Below are 23,005 nucleotides of genomic sequence, written 5' to 3'. Positions count from 1 at the left end.
GTAGAACATCATCATCATCACCACGCCGTCGTGCTAACAGAACTCATCCCCGACACCCTGCTGGATCGGAGTCCGGGGATCGTCATCGAGCTGAATGTGTGCTGAACTCGGAGGTGCCGTACGTTCGGTACTTGGATCGGCCGGATCATGAAGACATATGACTACATCAACCGCGTTGTCATAACGCTTCCGCTTACGGTCTACGAGGTTACGTGGACAACACTCTCCCCTCTTGTTGCTATGCATCACCATGATCTTGAGTGTGCGTAGGAATTTTTTTTGAAATTACTATGTTCCCCAACAGTGGTATCAAAGCCAGGTTTTATGCGTAGATGTTATATACACGAGTAGAACACAAGTGAGTTGTCGGCGATACAAGTCATACTGCTTACCAGCATGTCATACTTTGGTTCGGCAGTATTGTTGGATGAAGCGGCCCGGACCGACATTACGCGTACGCTTATGCGAGACTGGTTCCACCGACGTGCTTTGCACACAGGTGGCTAGCGGGTGTCTATTTCTCCAACTTTAGTTGAACCGAGTGTGGCTATGCCCGGTCCTTGTGAAGGTTAAAACAGCAATAACTTGACGAACTATCGTTGTGGTTTTGATGCGTAGGTAAGAACGGTTCTTGCTCAACCCGTAGCAGCCACATAAAATTTGCAACACAAAGTAGAGGACGTCTAACTTGTTTTTGCAGGGCATGTTGTGATGTGATATGGTCAAGACGTGATGCTATATTTTATTGTATGAGATGATCATGTTTTGTAACCGAAGTTATCGGCAAGTGGCAGGAGCCATATGGTTGTCGCTTTATTGTATGAAATGCAAACGCCCTGTAATTGCTTTACTTTATCACTAAGCGGTAGCGATAGTCGTAGAAGCAATAGATGGCGTAAACGACAACGATGCTATGATGGAGATCAAGGTGTCACACCGGTGACGATGGTGATCACGACGGTGCTTCGGAGATGGAGATCACAAGCACAAGATGATGATGGCCATATCATATCACTCATATTGATTGCATGTGATGTTTATCCTTTATGCATCTTATCTTGCTTTGATTGACGGTAGCATTTTAAGATGATCTCTCACTAAATTATCAAGAAGTGTTCTCCCTGAGTATGCACTGTTGCGAAAGTTCTTCGTGCTGAGACACCACGTGATGATCGGGTGTGATAGGCTCTACGTTCAAATACAACGGGTGCAAAACAGTTGTACACGCGGAATACTCAGGTTAAACTTGACGAGCCTAGCATATACAGATATGGCCTCGGAACACGGAGACCGAAAGGTCGAACGTGAATCATATAGTAGATATGATCAACATAGTGATGTTCACCATTGAAACTACTCCATCTCACGTGATGATCGGACATGGTTTAGTTGATTTGGATCACGTGATCACTTAGATGACTAGCGAGATGTCTGTCTAAGTGGGAGTTCTTAAGTAATATGATTAATTGAACTTAAATTTATCATGAACTTAGTACCTGATAGTATTTTGCTTGTCTATGTTTGTTGTAGATAGATGGCTCGTGCTGTTGTTCCATTGAATTTTAATGCGTTCCGTGAGAAAGCTAAGTTGAAAGATGATGGTAGCAATTACACAGACTGGGTCCGTAACCTGAGGATTATCCTCATTGCTGCACAAAAGAATTACGTCCTGGAAGCACCGCTGGGTGCCAGGCCTACTACTGATGCAACTGACGACGTTAAGAATGTCTGGCAGAGCAAAGCTGATGACTACTCGATAGTTCAGTGTGCCATGCTTTACGGCTTGGAACCGGGTCTTCAACAATGTTTTGAACGTCATGGAGCATATGAGATGTTCCAGGAGTTGAAGTTAATATTTCAAGCAAATGCCCAGATTGAGAGATATGAAGTCTCCAATAAGTTCTATAGATGTAAGATGGAGGAGAACAGTTCTGTCAGTGAACACATACTCAAAATGTCTGGGTATAATAATCACTTGATTCAACTGGGAGTTAATCTTCCAGATGATAGTGTCATTGACAGAATTCTTCAATCACTGCCACCAAGCTACAAGAGCTTCGTGATGAACTATAATATGCAACAGATGGACAAGACTATTCCCGAGCTCTTCGCAATGCTAAAAGCTGCGGAGGTAGAAATCAAGAAGGAGCATCAAGTGTTGATGGTTAATAAGACCACCAGTTTCAAGAAAAAGGGCAAAGGGAAGAAGAAGGGGAACTTCAAAAAGAATAGCAAACAAGTTGCTGCTCAGGAGAAGAAACCCAAGTCTGGAACTAAGCCTGAGACTGAGTGCTTCTACTGCAAGCAGACTGGACACTAGAAGCGGAACTGCCCCAAGTATTTGGCGGATAAGAAGGATGGGAAAGTGAACAAAGGTATATGTGATATACATGTTATTGATGTATACCTTACTAATGCTCGCAGTAGTACCTGGGTATTTGATACTGGTTCTGTTGCTAATATTTGCAACTCGAAACAGGGACTACAGATTAAGCGAAGATTGGCTAAGGACGAGGTGACGATGTGCGTGGGAAATGGTTCCAAAGTCGATGTGATCGCGGTCAACACGCTACCTCTACATCTACCATCGGGATTAGGTTTAGACCTAAATAATTGTTATTTGGTGCCAGCATTGAGCATGAACATTATATCTGGATCTTGTTTGATGCGAGACGGTTATTCATTTAAATCAGAGAATAATGGTTGTTCTATTTGTATGAGTAATATCTTTTATGGTCATGCACCCTTGAAGAGTGGTCTATTTTTATTGAATCTAGGTAGTAGTGATACACATATTCATAATGTTAAAGCCAAAAGATGCAGAGTTGATAATGATAGTGCAACTTATTTGTGGCACTGCCGTTTAGGTCATATCGGTGTAAAGCACATGAAGAAACTCCATACTGATGGACTTTTGGAATCACTTGGTACTTGCGAACCGTGCCTCATGGGCAAGATGACTAAAACACCGTTCTACGGAACTATGGAGCGAGCAACTGATTTATTGGAAATCATACATGCTGATGTATGTGGTCCAATGAATATTGAGGCTCGCGGCGGGTATCGTTATTTCTCACCTTCATAGATGATTTGAGCAGATATGGGTATATCTACTTGATGAAACACAAGTCTGAAACATTTGAAAAGTTCAAAGAATTTCAGAGTGAAGTGGAAAATCATCGTAACAAGAAAATAAAATTTCTACGATCTGATCGTGGAGGAGAATATTTGAGTTACGAGTTTGGTTTACATTTGAAACAATGCGGAATAGTTTCGTAACACACGCCACCCGGAACACTACAACGAAATGGTGTGTCCGAACATCGTAATCGTACTTTACTAGATATGGTGTGATCTATGATGTCTCTTACTGATTTACCACTATCATTTTGGGGTTATGCTTTAGAGACGGCTGCATTCACGTTAAATAGGGCACCGTCAAAATCCGTTGAGACGACACCTTATGAACTATGGTTTGGCAAGAAACCAAAGTTGTCATTTCTTAAAGTTTCGGGTTGCGATGCTTATGTGAAGAAACTTCAACCAGATAAGCTCGAACCCAAATCGGAGAAATGTGTCTTCATAGGATACCCAAAAGAGACTATTGGGTACACCTTCTATCACAGATCTGAGGGCAAGATTTTTGTTGCTAAATTTGGATCCTTTCTAGAGAAGGAGTTTCTCTCGAAAGAAGTGAGTGGGAGGAAAGTAGAACTTGATGAGGTAACTGTACCTGCTCCCTTATTGGAAAGTAGTTCATCACAAGAACTGGTTCGTGTGACAACTACACCAATTAGTGAGGAAGCTAATGATATTGATCATGAAACTTCAGATCAAGTTTCTACTGAACCTCGTAGGTCTACCAGAGTAAGATCCGCACCAGAGTGGTACGGTAATCCTATTTTGGAAGTTATGTTACTTGACCATGGCGAACCTACGAACTATGAGGAAGCGATGATGAGCCCAGATTCTGCAAAATGGTTTGAAGCCATCAAAATCTGAGATAGGATCCATGTATGAGAACAAAGTATGGACTTTGGTTGACTTGCCTGATGATCGGCAAGCCATTGAAAATAAATGGATCTTCAAGAAGAAGACTGACGCTGATGGTAATGTAACTGTCTACAAAGCTCGACTTGTTGCAAAAGGTTTTCGACAAGTTCAAGGGGTTGACTACGATGAGACTTTCTCACCCTAGCGATGCTTAAGTCTGTCCGAATCATGTTAGCAATTGCCGCATTTTATGATTATGAAATTTGGCAAATGGATGTCAAAACTGCATTCCTGAATGGATTTCTGGAAGAAGAGTTGTATATGATGCACCCGAAAGGTTTTGTCGATCCAAAAGGTGCTAACAAAGTGTGCAAGCTCCAGCGATCCATTTATGGACTGGTGCAAGCATCTCGGAGTTGGAATAAATGCTTTGATAGTGTGATCAAAGCATATGGTTTTATACAGACTTTTGGAGAAGCCTGTATTTACAAGAAAGTGAGTGGGAGCTTTGTAGCATTTTTGATATTATATGTAGATGACATATTGTTAATTGGAAATGATATAGAATTTCTGGATATAATAAAGGGATACTTGAATAAAAGTTTTTCAATGAAAGACCTCGGTGAAGCTGCTTACATATTGGGAATCAAGATCTATAGAGATAGATCAAGACACTTAATTGGACTTTCACAAAGCACATACCTTGATAAAGTTTTGAAAAAGTTCAAAATGGATCAGGCAAAGAAAGGGTTCTTGCCTGTATTACAAGGTGTGAAGTTGAGTCAGACTCAATGCCCGACCATCACAGAAGATAGAGAGAAAATTAAAGATGTTCCCTATGCTTCAGCCATAGGCTCTATCATGTATGCAATGCTGTATACTAGACCTGACGTATGCTTAGCAATAAGCTTGGCAGGTAGGTACCAAAGTAATCCAGGAGTGGATCACTGGACAGCGGTCAAGAACATCCTGAAATACTTGAAAAGGACTAAGGATATGTTTCTCGTTTATGGAGGTGACAAAGAGCTAGTCGTAAATGGTTACCTCGATGCAAGCTTTGACACTAATCCGGACGATTCTAAATCGCAAACCGGATACGTGTTTTTATTAAACGGTGGAGCTGTAAGTTGGTGCAGTTCTAAACAAAGCATCATGGCGGGATCTACATGCAAAGCAGAGTACATAGCTGCTTCAGAAGCAGCAAATGAAGGAGTCTGGATGAAGGAGTTCATTTCCGATCTAGGTGTCATACCTAGTGCATCGGGACCAATGAAGATCTTCTGTGACAATACCGGTGCAATTACCTTGGCAAAGGAATCCAGATTTCACAAGAGGACCAAGCACATCAAGAGACGCTTCAATTCCATCCGGGACCAAGTCCAGGTGGGAGACATAGAGATTTGCAAGATACATACGGATCTGAATATTGCAGACCCATTGACTAAGCCTCTTCCACGAGCAAAACATGATCAGCACCAAGACTCCATGGGTGTTGGAATCATTACTGTGTAATCTAGATTATTGACTCTAGTGCAAGTGGGAGACTGAAGGAAATATGCCCTAGAGGCAATAATAAAGTTATTGTTTATTTCCTCATATCATGATAAATGTTTATTATTCATGCTAGAATTGTATTAACCGGAAACATGGTACATGTGTGAATACATAGACAAACTTAATGTCACTAGTATGCCTCTACTTGACTAGCTCATTAATCAATGATGGTTATGTTTCCTAACCATAGACATGTGTTGTCATTTGATTAACGGGATCACATCATTAGGAGAATGATGTGATTGACTTGACCCATTCCGTTAGCCTAGCACTTGATCGTTTAGTATGTTGCTATTGCTTTCTTCATGACTTATACAAAGTTCCTACAACTATGAGATTATGCAACTCCCGTTTACCGGAGGAACACTTTGTGTGCTACCAAACGTCACAACGTAACTGGGTGATTATAAAGGAGCTCTACAGGTGTCTCCGAAGGTACATGTTGAGTTGGCGTATTTCGAGATTAGGATTTGTCACTCCGATTGTCGGAGAGGCATCTCTGGGCCCTCTTGGTAATGCACATCACTATAAGCCTTGCAAGAAATGTAGCTAATGAGTTAGTTACGAAATGATGCATTATGTAACGAGTAAAGAGACTTGCCGGTAATGAGATTAAACTAGGTATTGGATATCGACGATCGAATCTCGGGCAAGTAACATACCAATGACAAAGGGAACAACATATGTTGTTATGCGGTTTGACCGATAAAGATCTTCGTAGAATAAATAGGAGCCAATATGAGCATCCAGGTTCCGCTATTGGTTATTGACCGGAAACAGTTCTAGGTCATGTCTACATAGTTCTCGAACCCATAGGGTCCGCACGCTTAACGTTACAATGACAGTTTTATTATGAGTTTATAAATTTTGATGTACCGAAGGTTGTTTGGAGTCCCGGATGTGATCACGGACATGACGAGGAGTCTCGAAATGGTCGAGACATAAAGATTGATATATTGGACGACTATATTCGGACACCGGAAGTGTTCCGGGTGATTTCGAAGAAAACCGGAGTGCCGGAGGGTTACCGGAACCCTCCCGGGAACTAATGGGCCTTGTTGGGCCCTAGTGGAGAGAGAGAGGGGCTGGCCAGGGCAAGAGGCGCTCCCCCTCCCCTTGAGTCCCAATAGGACAAGGAAGGGGGGCACCCCCCTTGCCTTTCCCCTCTCCCACTCCTTCCTTCCCCCTCCTTCTTGGACTAGGAAAGGGAGGGGCAAACCTACTTGGAGTAGGTTTCCCCCTCCTAGGGTGTGCCACCCCCTTGGCCGGCCCCCTCCTCCTCCCCGCCTTTATATACGGAGGAGGGGAGCACCTCTAGACACACAAGTTGATCTTCGTGATCGTTCCTTAGCCGTGTGCGGTGCCCCCTCCACCATATTCCACCTCAGTCATATCGTAGCGGTGCTTAGGCGAAGCCCTGCGTCGGTATAACATCATCATCGTCACCACGCCGTCGTGCTGACGGAACTCATCCCCGACACCCTGTTGGATCGGAGTCCAGGGACCGTCATCGAGCTGAACGTGTGCTGAACTCGGAGGTGCCGTACGTTCAGTACTTGGATCGGTCGGATCGTGAAGACGTACGACTACATCAACCGCATTGTCATAACGCTTCCGCTTACGGTCTACGAGGGTACGTGGATAACACTCTCCCCTCTCGTTGCTATGCATCACCATGATCTTGAGTGTGCGTAGGAATTTTTTTGAAATTACTACGTTCCCCAACAGTGGATGCCCTAAATGCCTACTTTCCGGTCTATGTGACTCAATTTGAAATCCACAATGTATCCATAATAGATGCTGAGTGGTGGAATAAAATTGTTACTTTTGTAGTTTGCAAAAGTACTGAGCATGTGAGACGGTGAACGGAGGGAGTACGATACAATTAGTGCTACAGTTCTTTTGGAAGGGTTGTAGTAGTCCCTCCCATTCACATGTTCACATTTCAAGCTTCAATAAAAACGTTGCATGCAAGGATTAAGAGAAAGCTCAGCAATGCATGTACTCCCTCAATCCATATAGGGTCTAAAATGCGTTTTGGAGGCTAACTTTGACCACATGTTAGAGCAATAATATGACATCCAACTTACACAAATCTTACCATGAAATTCGTACGTGGTCATTATACTGCTAACACATGCATGCGTTGCAATTAGTACGTACTTACATGATACAGTAGTAAACACTCACTATCTAGTAGTACTAGTACTCTACACTACTACTACGAGGCCATCCAACTGTGTCCCGACAAAAGACTGCGGACACCGATTATTCGTTCATATTTAAATTTGTTTTCACACAACAAAATATCCATGAAAACAACCCATGGCAATATTTCACGGCGAACGAGGGATTTGAATATGCTGGGAGGGGTGGGGCTGGAAGGGTCTGTTTGGATCTTGCCCGGGGTAGCCAAAATATTGGCGACCCTTTTGTCCACCGGTGCCTTTGCCACTAATGAAAGAGGAAGAGCTCGGGTGCTCATGCATCCTCTAGCGCATGCGTTGGAGACGAGCTCGCACGAGCTGTGCTTTTTTTGTCCCACCATGTAGCATGAGTCGGCCGCATACCAATCGGCGACCCGCAAATTATGCCATCCAACCGTAGCCGCATACATTCTGACAGCAACTCAACGAACCAGACGAAATTCATGCAAACACGATGATATTTCATATAAACAATGACGGAATTCATATAAACTACCAGATTTTCAAATAAGCATGACGGATTTCATTACATTCAAATCAACTAAGCGGTGCTACTCCTGAACAACACAGGTATAATAATACCTAGCCTAAATGGTCGCCATGGATCCATTTGTCTTCCTCATGTCCGACAGCATGATCACCGAACTGTCGGGTGTCACAGGAAACCACGGCCACCTATGGGATCAGGACGACCCCTTGCTGGTTCGGCAGGGGGGAGTCGTGTTGCACAAAGAGCAGACCAACGTGGGGCAGCGCGGCAGAGATCACACGGGCAGTTTTACCCAGGTTTGGGCCACCCCGAGGCGTAAAATCCTACTCCTGCTTTGGTGGATTGATGGTGGAAATGTAGTGGTGGTGCGTAGTACACTTGCCCGACAAGGATTGCCTTAGGGTGGCAGTGACTACGCGCGTATGGGGGTGCGAGTGATCTAACTTTCCAACCTCTCAAACTGTTGCCATGGGCCTCCTTTTATAGGCTAAGGGGTCACCACAGTGGCAAATTAGTCATTAGACACTGATAAGATAGCAAATAGTGACATCATACCTAACTTTGCGGGCTGACAGTGTGCATTTAATGCGCCGCTTAGCATCACGTCGTTGGTTGCCCGGCAAGGCTTGTCGGGCTATCTTGCCAGCTCCACGCCTGCTTGCCTGACACATCATAGGACGGGTGTCATTTGTGGGTTCTCTTGGTAGAAAGTGGTTGCCATGTGGCGAATGGTTGCCACTTAATCACTCCGCAGCTTGGCACCGCATGAATTGATGACGTGAGTCATGGTGGAGTGGTCAGGGAGGTGATCTGGCCTCCGCAGGTCCCGACAGGCCCTGCCGGGATGCTTTGATTATCTTATTCTAGGGGTGGCCTTGCCCCTTGCCGGGCTCGCCTGCCGGCAAGGGAGGCCTCTTTCTTGACGACATCTTGTTCTTCTGGCCTGGTCTTGGTCCCTCTGATCTGCTTGTTGGTTCTTCGAGTCTCTTGGTTTCTTGTACTCCGTCTTGGACTGATGCTTCAATCTTGATCTTATGCCTGTGCACAGTCAGGGCAATAGACCCAGGGTCTGTTGCACCGACAGAAGCCCCCGGTCCTGCCCCGAACGCGTTGCTGAGTGTCGTCGGGGTAGGGCCTAACAAGTGCACAGGCAGAGCTGTCGAAGAGGGTGACCTCTTGAGATTTCTTTGCTTCTTCATGGGTCTTGATTTCGGGCCAGTTTCCGATTTCCTCGCGTGTTGTGCAAAGCCAGTAGTGGTGGGGCTGCTCCAGTAATGGCCCGTGAATGACTTTAATGCACGGGGTAGAAACTGCCAATCACTCTTCCCACCACGCCCTTATCCTTAGCCACGTACGCCGCATGCATTGTGTGGGGTAGGTAACGGAGGCGCGTGGTGTGGGAGAGCATAATGGCGAGGGCCCGACTTCCTTGAATTTTTTTGACTGTGAACTTCCTTGAATTGGTGGAGGAGGGCGGTGGTCACCTGTTGTGAAGCCAGCCCCTAGCCCCAGCTTTCCTATAAAACGAGGAGCAGGGAGGAGTGGGGCCATTCATCCACACTCCTCTTCTCCTCTGCCTTACTCTGTCTTGGATATGCTGGAAGGGAGAGCCTAGGGCTGGCCCCCAGGCTTTAGCTCAGAGTTCTTCGTGGTCGTGAGGACGCTTGGGCAGCGCGGTGGTAACGCTGGAGGTGGCAACTCCAGCACGCTCACCGTCGTGTTGCCTGTAGCCTTGATATTTTGTTCGGAGGGGATGCGAATGACACCATGCCGAGGCCCGTGGTAGGTGCGGGGCGTGGTAGTCGATCGCTCCTCATTCTTCGCCCCTACGTGATACGGAGGGAGAGCCTTGGGGAGGTCTGCCATTGGGGACGACCATGCTCTCTGTGCGGGAAGCCAGAGAGCATGGCGTTCGGTGTGGCTGACGATCTAGGGTCTTTGGGTGGTAGTGATGTGGACGATGGCAGCAACCCACGAAGCGTCAAGAACGGGGGCGACCATTATGACGAGTCGTGTTTGCCGGTAACTTCGTGCCCTTCCACCTGATCCTCCGGCAGCGTCACCATCCGCACCTGCCCTTCAGTTTCTTCCTCTGAGCCGGAGAGCGGCGCTGTCCTGATCCTGGGGAGGCGCTGAACTCTAGCCGTGCCCACCTTCTGCCTCTTCGACCTCATCCTGTAGGAGATGGACAGGGGCAAAGGCATCATGGGGCACTTATCTTTTTTCAATCTTAAATCCGTAGGCACTTGCCAAATTTTAATTCAAATAATGTAATCTCTCATGTCCATGATTGTGTTCTGTAATACTTGTACTTGTGTTAGCCTGTTAATGAAAAAGATAAACCTTGCCAGGGACCCGCGCATGTATATATCCATGCAGAAGGTGAGATGCCTCTTTAGTGTAAATAAACGAGTTTTTCCCGGCAGGCTATCTTGCCGGCACCCCCCTTTTTTTGTCTGCCGGAGAGCCACATCTATTGGGTTACAAACAAAGGGACCAGCCCCCCGCCAACTTCCTTTTAGCAAAGGCCACTACGACCATCCTGATCGAAGCAACGTTCGAGTTAGGAATGGGAGCACCTAAGTTGAAGAAGAGGCGGCGAGGTTTTCTAATGCCTAAGTTATAGCTTACAGAACACGAATGGACAAGAGGTAGAACTTATCTGTTTTGGCTTGTTGGGGATCACAGTGCTGGGAAATCTTCCCAATCTCCTTGTCGAAGCCAAGTTCACGACAAGAACCTGCAGCTCCATGCAGATGAGAATGAATGCAGGATGCAATCCTATCTATATGCATATGCAGATGCTCATGAAATGCTTATGCAGTGATCCGGAATGCTCATGAATGCATGCAATCTAGGTTGGGCCCCCCTACAATGCTTCTTTATTGTCTCTTGCACAGGGTCATCGCCCCGGCTTTGTACAAGGGGTTACATGCAGCTGAGGCAAGGCCTGTACAAATGGGTGGCTGCCGGGCAGGGCCTGGCAGCCTCGCGCCTTACGGGTAGAACTTGCGGAGATGCTCAATATTCCATGAGTTTTGCAACAAAGTGCCATCTCCGGTCTCCAGATGGACTGCGTCGGGTCTGGTGACTCATACTACCCGGTAAGGGCCTTCCCACTTTGGTGACAACTTGTGTGTACCCTTGGCGGACTGAACACGCCTAAAGACAAGGTCACCTTCCTCAAAACACCGGGCATGAACCCTGTGGCTATGATAGCGACCAGGGCTTCCTGGTAGCATGCAGCATGCGTAGCAGCCTGGAGATGGTTCTCCTCGAGTAGCACAGTGTCATCACGCCGGTGCTGATCTTGCACGGCTTCATCATAAGCAAGTACTCAAGGCGACCCGTTGATGAGTTCCGTGGGGATTACTGCTTCTGCCCCGTAGACCAGGGAGAAGGGAGTCTGCCTGGTGTCTCAGTTTGGTGTCGTTTCGAGGGACCAGAGAACCACCGCCTGCTGTGCTTCTGCAGCGTATCGAAGGTTCTTGTCTTGAGTCCACATGGCACTTCAATGTTCGCCCTCTCAGCTTGTCCATTGCTGTGGGGGTGTGCCACAGAGGCAAATGAGATTTTGCATCCGAGGGCATGAACATATTGCATGAAGGCGTGGCTCGTGAACTGGGTGTCGTTGTTGGTGATTATCCTTGTCGGAACTCCAAAATGACACACCAGATCTTTCAAGAACTTGATAGCTGACTGAGGAGTCACCTTTCTCACAGCAGTCACTTCCGACCACTTTTGTAAACTTGTCGATGGCAACGAACAAGAATTCAAAGCCCCCGATTGCTCGTGGGAAGGGGCCGAGGATATCGAGCCCCCAGACCGAAAATGGCCATGATAGAGGGATTGTCTGAAGCGCTTGGGCAGGCAGGTGGGTTTTCTTGGAATGGAACTGGTACGCTTCACAATTAGTGACGAGCTCAACTACATCTTGGAGGGCTGTGGGCCAATAGAATCCTTGTCGGAATGCTTTCCCAATTAATGCCCTTGATCCAATGTGGGAGTCGCACATTCCTTTGTGTATCTTAGCCAGTAGTTCCATTCCTTCTTCCCAGCAGATGCACTTCAATTTCACACCGTTGGGCCTCCTTCTGTACAGAGTGTCATTGACAGATTGATACATACTGGCCCTCCGAGCTACTCTTTCAGCCTCGTCTAGACTGCCGGGAAGCTCTCCAGTTTGGAGGAAGTGAACAATGTGCCTTGACCAAGTTGGAGCCTGAGGCTCGACAACAAGGACTAGCGGTACCTCCTCTGTTGCGGGAGCACCAGCCTCATACGTGGGTTCTATGGGCCCGGTTGGAGGGGGTGGTCCGGCAAGCTATGAGGAGTTGTTTCTGGCAGGGTCTCTGTCGGGAGCGGACGACTCTACCAGGAGAGGCTTACCAGTGTCCAACTTTATCCTCTCCCAGGCCATTGTTGCTGGGGATACGGAGGGCTGAGTAAGATGGAGAACAAAAGTCCCTGGTTCCACAGGAAGCTTCTGCGCAGCAGAATTTGATAGATGATCAGCTATGTTGTTTTCCGCATGGGGTACGTGCTCTGTTTGTAATCCATCAAAGTGCTCCTCCAATCTTCTCACTTCCTCGATGTATGCCTCCATCAATGGAATTTGATAATCCTTGTTAACTTGTCTCACCACCAGCTGTGAATCTCCTCGAATGACCAGTTTCTTGATTCCCAATTCTGCTGCAATCCTGAGCCCGGCAAGGAGCCCTTCATACTCTGTTGTATTGTTGGTTGCTTCTTCCCGGGCAAAATGCATCTGGACGGCATACTTCAAGTGCTCCCCGGAGGGGGCGACAAGAAGCACGCCAGCCCCTACACCTTGTAGGGAAAAAGTACCATCAAAATACATAATCCATTCCTAGGGTTATTCCTTGCCAGGGATAACTATCTTTGTCACTTCCTTGTCAGGGGTTGGCGTCCATTCTGCAATAAACTCAGCCAATGCCCTGCTCTGGATAGTTGATGTGCTCTCAAACTTTAAACCAAAGCTGGATAGCTCCAAAGCCCACTCCACTATTCTGTCGGTAGCCTCTAGGTTTTGGAGTATCCGTTGCAACGGGAAACGAGTGACAACCGTGATCTCATGGGCTTGGAAGTAGTGGCGCAGTTTCCTTGAGGCCATGATGAGACCAAAAATCAACTTTTGCAATCCAGAGTACCTCGATCTATCCCCTATAATAAGGAGCTGACGAAGTACACTGGGCGTGGCACCACTTTCTTCCTCGCCACATCCTTGGGGTTGTCCTTGTTGTTGTGCCCACTGTTGTTCTGATCCTTATCTGACTCTGCCGACCTATGTTCACTCTCGGGTTCATCCACTCCCCGTTGTGCTACCAAGGCTGCACTAACCACTTGGTTGGTTGCCGCCAAGTATAGCAACCGCGGCTCCTGGGGTTTGGGTGCAACTAGGGTAGGCACAGAAGACAGGTAGGCCTTTAGCTTTTTGTCCTAATGGTGTGATTGCCTTGTTTCCATTGATATAACCGCCTCCGGGCACCGAGGCGTTGGCTAAGGGTTGCAATCAAAAAGGAAACACCCTAAGTAGTTTCTACTAAGGTGCGTAAGCCGACGACTGGCCAACTGCACATCTTAATGGTCATGGTCGAGTCAAAATAAAACATAGCATAAAGCAGCAAAGAGAAAAACATTTCTTAGTTAAAGTAAAGGACTTGTGTTTTTACAGATATAACTCGGCACATCGAGGAGATGAAATGTGAAGTACAATCAAGATTTTCTAGAATCGACTCCTTGCATTTCTTCTCGGTTATCTGAGCAGCCGGCATCACCACCTCGAAATACTTCTCTAGATCCACCCTTTTCTTGTGCCTCTCGGGGCCCTGATGGGTAATTGGCTCTAGCTCCAGCTTCAGGTAATAAGCTTGTGCAACCGCAAAGGCCTGTCAAGCAACTTCAAGGCATGTCGATCGCTTCCATAAATTGACATGGGCACCAGCCCCTTGGAGGCGGTGCACCAACCCAAAGAACCTGGTTGGGAGAGGATTGCTTGGCCACAAGGCCTTGAAGAGGTCCTCCATGGTAGGCTTGGCCACTCATTGCTACTCGGCCAACTATTTTAGTTGGTCGCCGAAGATTTGTAGATGCACTCATGCTTGGAACTGCTACAAGGACTTCTGCTTGGTCGCATCCGCGCGCGTGCTGAATTACTGGAAAGCCTCCTCCACACTCCAGGGGAGATCCAAGAAGGCACCTGATACACACCAAAGTTGCGTCGGCTCAGGGAAGGTGTGACGACCAAAGACGGACTATAGTGAATACGGCTTACATGCAGCTATTTTCGGTCGTCTGCCTCGCAGCATTTGCTTAAGAGGCGGCTTCCTGACACGCTCCTTCAAGCTTCTTGAGCTCATCAGCGTCTTTCTCCCTGGAGGTATTCATCACGTCCCATTTAGTGACGACCATCAAAAGATCCTACTCCACCTCGGTGATGCAAGACTGAGCAGCCTGACCAGTTTTGTGCTCCTGGCAAGCAATTCAACACTCTTTTGCGCTGTAGCCTTTTGCTACTCAGCCTCAATCCAAGCTCTTTCGAGCTCAGCCCGCATATTGGCTAGACTCTTCTCGGCCTCTACATAGTTAATAATACAAAGCTCAAATTATATATAGAACTAGTCGAAAAAACAATTAACATCAGGTATGGATTTCTTACCATCCACATTCTCAACCCCTTGCCTTATCCAAAGAGTTTCCTCCTTGTATTGCGCAAGACGGTGCTTCACCTCTTCCAACTCTGGCATGTTGGACAAAGCAAGGGAGGTGGAAACCTGCACAAGATGCACAAAGAATAAAATTAGATAATAAAGTACCCATTTAAGATCATGATTCAATCCTCCACTTGGCTCTTTTCGAGCCAATAAGAGTCTCGGGGCTACTGCATATTCACGATCATTAAAAATTTCAAAAGCATCAAGCTACATCGACCCTCAAGCCAGTTTGATCAACTAACTTAAGGCTCGGGGGCTACTATAATTGCGATCTCAAGCAAATGCAGAATAATTCAAATCTTTGGTTAAAGATCTAGATAATGTTTTGTGATGTCTTCGGGCGATGCCTTGGCATCCTCCTTAAGGGCTATTGTACCTAGCATATTATTCGAACCGTAAAATAAATGGAAAATGTTTAATAAAATACATACCTCAAAGTCTTTAGCCAGACCGAGGAATGCCTCCAAGATTCCAACTTCGGTGGACCAAAACTGGGTTAAGTCGTGGCGAGAAGGGCACGGTGGTATGGAAGGAGGGAGGAGCTGTTCAAAGCTGCCTCCATCACCCTCTGGCGCTCCATCAACTTGGCCCCTCCATGGTCGAGCATCTGAGGCGTTGTCCTTGGCACCCCACCCTCGGTTGACGGGGGAAGGGGCGCCCCTTGTTGGTCATGTGGTTCTTAAACCATGTGGACCGAGGAAGCCCCGTGACCGAGCTCCAGGTCCTCATGACTAGAGGGAAACATTTCTCCCTGGTCCTCAATATTTTTCTCCATGACCAAGGTTTGAACCTCAGCCATGGAAATATTAGTCTCATCCCTTGCATCAGATGCTGGAGGAGGAGGGTGCGATGTAACCTCCCCAAGCCATGTTTGGTAAAGGAAAGGATTGGAAGTTCTCTTGGAGGAACTCACAGCTAGCGAAGGCCTCGGAAGGCCATCATTAGAGTCCTCGCCTAAAAAATGGAACTATGCCCTATAAGAGGAAGAAAAACAAAGATAAGAATGCAAGACTTAGATCGCCTTACCAATAAACATGCGTTTCTTAAGACCAATCATCTACAGGTGGTTGGGCATTCACAAAGACGGCGAGACTCCTTAGAGGAGTCTGAGCTGATCTACTCAGCGGGCGCCAAAGACTGGCCCGTAGCGGCCGCCTGAGCTCTCCTCAGGCACTTGGAGGTCCGAGGGGAGGCCAACACCTTGGCATCCCATGACGCTGCCCTCTCCCTCTTCCTACCTTGGGAGGAGTGAACCCCGCTGGACTCCTCCGGTTGCTTGGAGCCGGAGTCCGAGTCCTACTGACTCTCAGCAGGGGAGTCAAAAGCACTGCCCCGAATGACCAAGCCCTACTGTTCTCAGCACGGGGGTCAGAAGCACTGCCCTGAATGATCGGGCCATGCGCCCTAGTCTTCTTGGGCTCCTTGATTTTCTTCGATTTGACCACGACCACATAGGGGTCCTCCATCAGCAGCCCCTCTAGCACGGCACTCACGGGCCCTTCCCGTTGAGGTGTTGGAGACTTAATTGACCTGGTGCATGTGCGCCAGTGCTACAAAATGATCATGTAAAGTCGATCATTCAATTAAAGGATATGATGGAAATTAAAGTAGCAAATCAAAGCCCTAGAAGAAGAATAGACCTCGGTAGAAGCCGATGTGGCCCCCCTCGGTCAAAAAAAAATGTCCTTGCCCGAGGGCTTGAAGAGGATCTTCCACATCCCGCTGAGGTCCTTCCCCCTGAAGAAGCTTTGGATTATCGAATCCTCGCTTCTCGGCACATAGCTCCATAATGGAGACGCTCGGGCCTCAAGGGGTTGGATCCTGCAATGGAGCATCACGTGGACCATGTCCACCAAGGTGACTCCCTGATCAATGATGGCCTCTTTTCGGTGCCGAAGTGCTGCCACCTCCTCCTGATTCACCTAGTTGACGTTCTTGTCGGTCCAGGAGTGCAGCCTCCTCAAAGGCATGACCGAGAAGGCAGGGACCCATCCTAGTCCCTCGATGGCACGTCGGCCATATAAAACCATTCTTCTTGCCATTGTTTCACCGTTTCAATGAATTTGCCTTCAGCCAGTCTACGTTGTTGAGCTTGCTGACCATAGCCCCTCCGCATTCCATGAGATTGGGACTGTTGCTCTATGGTTTGACACAAAATAGCTTCAATGAGAGTCCGAAGTGGGGCTCGATGCGGAGGAAGGCTTCACAGAAGGTGATGTATGTGGCTACGAGGAGGATGGAATTGGGGCCAGATTATGGAATTGGAACCCGTAGAAATACAGCAGGTCCCAAAGAAAAGGGTGAAGGAGAAACCCCGTACCTCGGATGAGGTGGAAAACATCGCCCTCCCGAGGTACTGGAATCCGGGAGACCAACCAGATCGTGTCATCGACTAAGGGGAGTGGCATTTAAACTCACCCTGGGGTGGGAGATAGCCGCTCGCCTGAAGCTCTGCAATGTTGCTGGTGGTGAGGATGGAGGGCATCCATAGCCCCCTCTTGCTCGAGCATTCTCCTTGGCCTCCTGAGCAGCGGTACCTTTCCTCTTGACGGCCATCTCTTAAAGACGGAGCGGATGAGGTATGCAGACTAGAAGCAGAGTGATCCACAGATCTTTTGGCAGTAGAACTTGATAGTGCTAGGAAATGGAGCAAGGAAGGAAGCGTGGGATGAATTGGATCCATTTCATTCCCTTTTATAAGCTGGTAAAAATACCAAGGGGTACAACACTGTGCAGTAAATCCAATGGTTCCCAAGGTGATAAGAAACGTTCAAGGGATGTCAGCTGATGATGTCGCCGAAAATCCGGGGCATGGTCTCTTTATTGATGGGACGTGCCAATCAAAATGGCCTCGGGCCATGATTACTACTTCTTGAGCTTGCGTTGATTTTTCCCTTGAAGAGAAAAGGGTGATGAAGCAAAGTAGAGATAAGTATTTCCCTCAGTTAAGAACAAAGGTATCAATCCAGCAGGAGGCACAAGCAAGTCTCCAATCTATGCACCTGCACAAACTAACAAACAGTTGCACTCAATGCGAAAAAGGGGTTGTCAATCCCTTCACGATCTCGAACAAGAGTGAGATCTAATAGGGATAGGTATAAAAGATAAATAAAAGAGCAAACTAAAGTAAATATAAATAAATTGCACCAAGGTATTTTTGGGTTTTTTTGTTTATAGGTCTGAAATATATGATGGAAAATAGACCCGGGGGCCATAGGTTTCACTAGAGGCTTCTCTTGAAAGAAAACATACGGTGGGTAAACAAATTAGTGTCAAGCAATTGATAGAAAAGTGCAAAGTTATGACGATATCCAAGGCAATGATTATGAATATAGGCATCACATCCGCGTCAAGTGGACCGACTCCTGTCTGCATCTACTACTATTACTCCATACATCGACCGCTATCCAGCATGCATCTAGAGTATTAAGTTCATAAGAACGGAGTAACGCCTTAAGTAAGATGACATGATGTAGAGGGATAAACTCAAGCAATATGATGAAAACCCCATCTTTTTACCCTTGATGACAACAATACAATTCGTGCCTCGCTACCCCTATTATGTCACTGGGTGAGGACACCACAAGATTGAATCCAAAACTAAGCACCTCTCCCATTGCAAGAAATACCAATCTAGTTGGCCAAACCAAACCAATAATTCAAAGAGAAATACAAAGATATTTAATCATGCATAAAAGAGTTCAGAGAAGACTCGAATAATATTCATAGATAATCTGATCATAAATCCACAATTCATCAGATCTCAACAAACACACCGCAAAAGAATATTACATCGGATAGAACTCTAAGAACATCGAGGAGAACATTGTATAGAAGACCAAAGAGAGAGATGAATCCATCTAGCTACTAGCTATGGACCCGTAGGTCTATGGTAAACAAATCACGCTTCATCAGAAGGGCAATAGAGTTGATGTAGATGCCCTCCGTGATCGAACCCCCCTCTGGCAGGCTGCCGAAAAAGGCCCCAAGATGGGATCTCACGGGAACAGAGGCTTGCGGCGGCGGAAAAGTATTTTGGTGGATGCTTCTGGTGGTTTGGGAATATTTGGGAATTTATAGACCAAGAATTAGGGTTAGAAGACCCCCGAGGGGCCCACAAGCCCTCAGGGTGTGATACGTCTCCATCATATATATAATTTTTGATTGTTCCATGCCAATATTCTACAACTCTTACATACTTTTAGCAACTTTTTATACTATTTTTGGGACTAACATATTGATCCAATGCCCAGTGCCAGTTCCTGTTTGTTGCATGTTTTTTTTGTTTCGCAGAAAATCCATATCAAACGGAGTCCAAACGGGATAAAAACCGACGGAGATTTTTTTTTTGGAATATATCTGAATTTTGAGAAGTGGAATCAACGCGAGACGAGGCTCGAGGGGCCCACGATGCAGGGGGGGCGCCCCTGACCCTCGTGGACACCCCGTAAGGCGGTTGTTGCCCTTCTTTCGCTGCAAGAAAGCTAATATCCGGAAAAACAATCGTGTTCAAAGTTTCAATCCAATCGGAGTTACGGATCTCCGGGAATATAAGAAATGGTGAAAGGGCGGAATACCAGAAGGCAGAAACAGAGAGAGACAAAGAGACAGATCCAATCTCGGAGGGGCTCTCGCCCCTCCCATGCCATGGAGACCAAGGACCAGAGGGAGAAGCCTTCTCCCACCTAGGGAGAAGGCCAAGGAAGAAGAAGAAGGAGGGGGCTCTCTCCCCCTCACTTCCGGTGGCGCCGGAACGTCGTCGGGGCCATCATCATCACCGCAATCTACACCAACAACTTCACCGCCCTCATCACCAACTCTTCCCCCCTCTATGCAGCGGTGTAACCCCTCTTTTACCCGCTGTAATCTCTACTTAAACATGGTTCTCGACGCTATATATTATTTCCCAATGATGTATGGCTATCCTATGATGTTTGAGTAGATCCGTTTTGTCCTATGGGTTAATTGATGATCGTGATTGGTTTGAGTTGCATGTTTTATTATTGGTGCTGTCCTATGGTGCTCTCCATGTCACGCAAGCGTGAGGGATTCCCGCTGTAGGGTATTGCAATACGTTCATGATTTGCTTATAGTGGGTTGCTTGAGTGAGAGAAGCATAAACCCAAGTAAGGGGGTTGTTGCGTATGGGATAAAGAGGACTTGATGCTTTAATGCTATGGTTGGGTTTTACCTTAATGATCTTTAGTAGTTGCGGATGCTTTCTAGAGTTCCAATCATAAGTGCATATGATCCAAGAAGAGAAAGTATGTTAGCTTATCCCTGTCCCTCAAATAAAATTGCAATAGTGATTACCAGTCTAGTTATCGATTGCCTAGGGACAAATAACTTTCTTGTGACAAAAAACTCTCTACTAAAACTAACTTTATTGATTCCTTATCTTAACAGCCCCTACTTTTTATTTACGCACTCTTTATTATCTTGCAAACCTATCCAAAAATACCTACAAAGTACTTATAGTTTCATACTTGTTCTAGGTAAAGCGAACGTTAAGCGTGCGTAGAGTTGTATCGGCGATCGATAGAACTTGAGGGAATATTTGTTCTACCTTTAGCTCCTCGTTGGGTTCAACACTCTTACTTATCAAAAGAGACTACAATTGATCCCCTATACTTGTGGGTTATCAAGACCTTTTTCTCGTGCCGTTGCCGGGGAGTCATAGCGTGGGGTGAATATTCTCGTGTGTGCTTGTTTGCTTTATCACCAAGTAGATTTTATTTGGTGTTCTAAGTTGGTCTCTATCTTTAGTTATGGATATGGAACATGAAATACCAAAAAAATTAGGTTTACTTGCTACTCATGGAGATGGGGAACCTCCTAAAATCCTCGATGCTCATTATGTGAAAGATATTATGTACTACTTTGATAATCCTGAGAAAACCCCATTCAATTATGTTATGGGAGACACATTGGATCAACGTGAATACTTTAGGAATTATCGCTTGACACAAAAAGGGAAACTATTATGGGATCAAATTTATATGTTGTATTGGTATGCTAGGAAACTATGCTTGAGATATGATTGTAATTGTTGCTCTAGGATGGAGGCTCCACACCTTCCCTTTTCATGCAAATTTAATGATAATTAAACCATAGCTTCTTATGCTAATGGTATATATGATTACTATGATGTGGAACAAATAGAAAAATTAGTTGCTTTTATGGGTGCTTATGAAATTGAATCTTTGTTTAAAGAGTGTGAAAATCTTGATGATGTTGTTTACAGACCTGAAAATTTTGCTATACTTCAATATTTCTATGAGAATTATGAATTCAATTCCGTTATTTATGTTTTTTTAGAGAGTCTCCGCTGTACAAGAAGAGACTAATATTTTGGAGGAGTCTATGGAAGAAGGAATTGATGAAACTGTGGGCTCATTGGATGAAAAAGATGATGAGGAGAGCGAAGAACAAAAGGAGGAAGCGCGGATTAGCTACCCGTGCCCACCTTATAATGAGAGTAACTCTTAAACTCATACATTGTTTAATTCCCCTTCGTGCTTACCAAAGGATGATCGCTATGATGATTGTTATGGTCTCGTTGATTCTTTTGAAATATCCCTTTTTGATGATGCTTGCTATGCTTGTGGCCAAGATGCCAATATGAATTATGATTATGGAGATGAACTTGCTATAGTTCCTTATGTTAAACATGAAATTGTTTCTATTGCACCCACACATGATAGTCCTATTATCTTTTTGAATTCTCCCGACTACACTATATCGGAGAAATTTGCCCTTATTAAGGATTATATTGATGGGTTGCGTTTCACTACTGCACATGATGATTTTGATAGATATAATATGCATGTGATTGCTGCTCCTACTTGCAATTATTATGAGAGAGGAACTATATTTCCACCTCTCTATGTTACCCACACGATAAAATTGCAAGAAACTGTTTATACTATGCATTGGCCTTTACTATGTGTGCATGAATTGTTCTTTTATGACATGCCGATGTATAGGAAGAGAGTTAGACTTCGTCATTGCTTGATATATGTTACTTTGTGCTCACTACTAAATTACAAATCATTGTTAATTAAAATTGGCTTTGATATACCTTGGGATCCGGGTGGATTCATTACTTGAGCACTATATGCCTAGCTTAATGGCTTTAAAGAAAGTGCTGCCAGGGAGACAACCCGGAAGTTTTAGAGGGTCATTTATTTCTGTTGAGTTCTTTTATAAAGTTTGAAAACAAAAAAATATAGGGGAACCCAAAACTTTTCAAAAAGGAAAGTGAAAGTGAGAAAGACAAGCATTGTTGAAGTGGGGGAGCTCCTTGAACTTTGTTCATGCTCACGGAAACTTTGTGAATCTTAATTACAGAAACTTTTTAACAAAAATAATTATCCCCTTGTACAATTCCACTGTATTATAAAAATAATGTGCCAAGGTTTGCCTTTAGGATGTTTAGATTGCTTGTTGGTTTGTGCGGTGCAAGACAGAAATTTTGGCTGTAGTGCGCGATTTTACTTTTTTTACTGGAATGTCAGACGGTTCTGAAACTTTTTGAATTGTCTTTCTAGACAAATGGTTTATTTTTCCTAATTTTGGCAGAATTTTTGGGGTAACAGAAGTATGGTGAATGTTCAGATTGCTACAGACTGCCCTGTTTAAGACAGATTCTATTTTTGATGCATATGTTGCTTGTTTTGATGAAACTATCAATTTCTATCAGTGGATTAAGCCATGGAAAAGTTATATTACAATAGCTACAATGAAAAAACAAAATATGAATTTGTTTTCAACAGTACTTAGAGTAGTGATTTGCTTTATTATACTAGCGGATCTTACCGAGTTTTCTGTTGAGTTTTGTGTGGATGAAGTGTTCGAAGATCGAGGAGGTCTCGATATGAGGAAAAGGAGGAGAGGCAAGAGCTCAAGCTTGGGGATGCTAAAGGCACCCCAAGTGAATATTCAAGGAGACTTGAGCGTCTAAGCTTGGGGATGCCCAGGAAGGCATCCCATCTTTCTTCAACAAGTATCGGTATGTTTTCGGATTC

Source organism: Triticum dicoccoides, chromosome 5B, assembly GCF_002162155.2.
Source record: "Triticum dicoccoides isolate Atlit2015 ecotype Zavitan chromosome 5B, WEW_v2.0, whole genome shotgun sequence".
NCBI lineage: Eukaryota > Viridiplantae > Streptophyta > Magnoliopsida > Poales > Poaceae > Triticum > Triticum dicoccoides.
The sequence above is the reverse complement of the archived record's forward strand: the minus strand, read 5'-3'. Positions refer to the sequence as shown.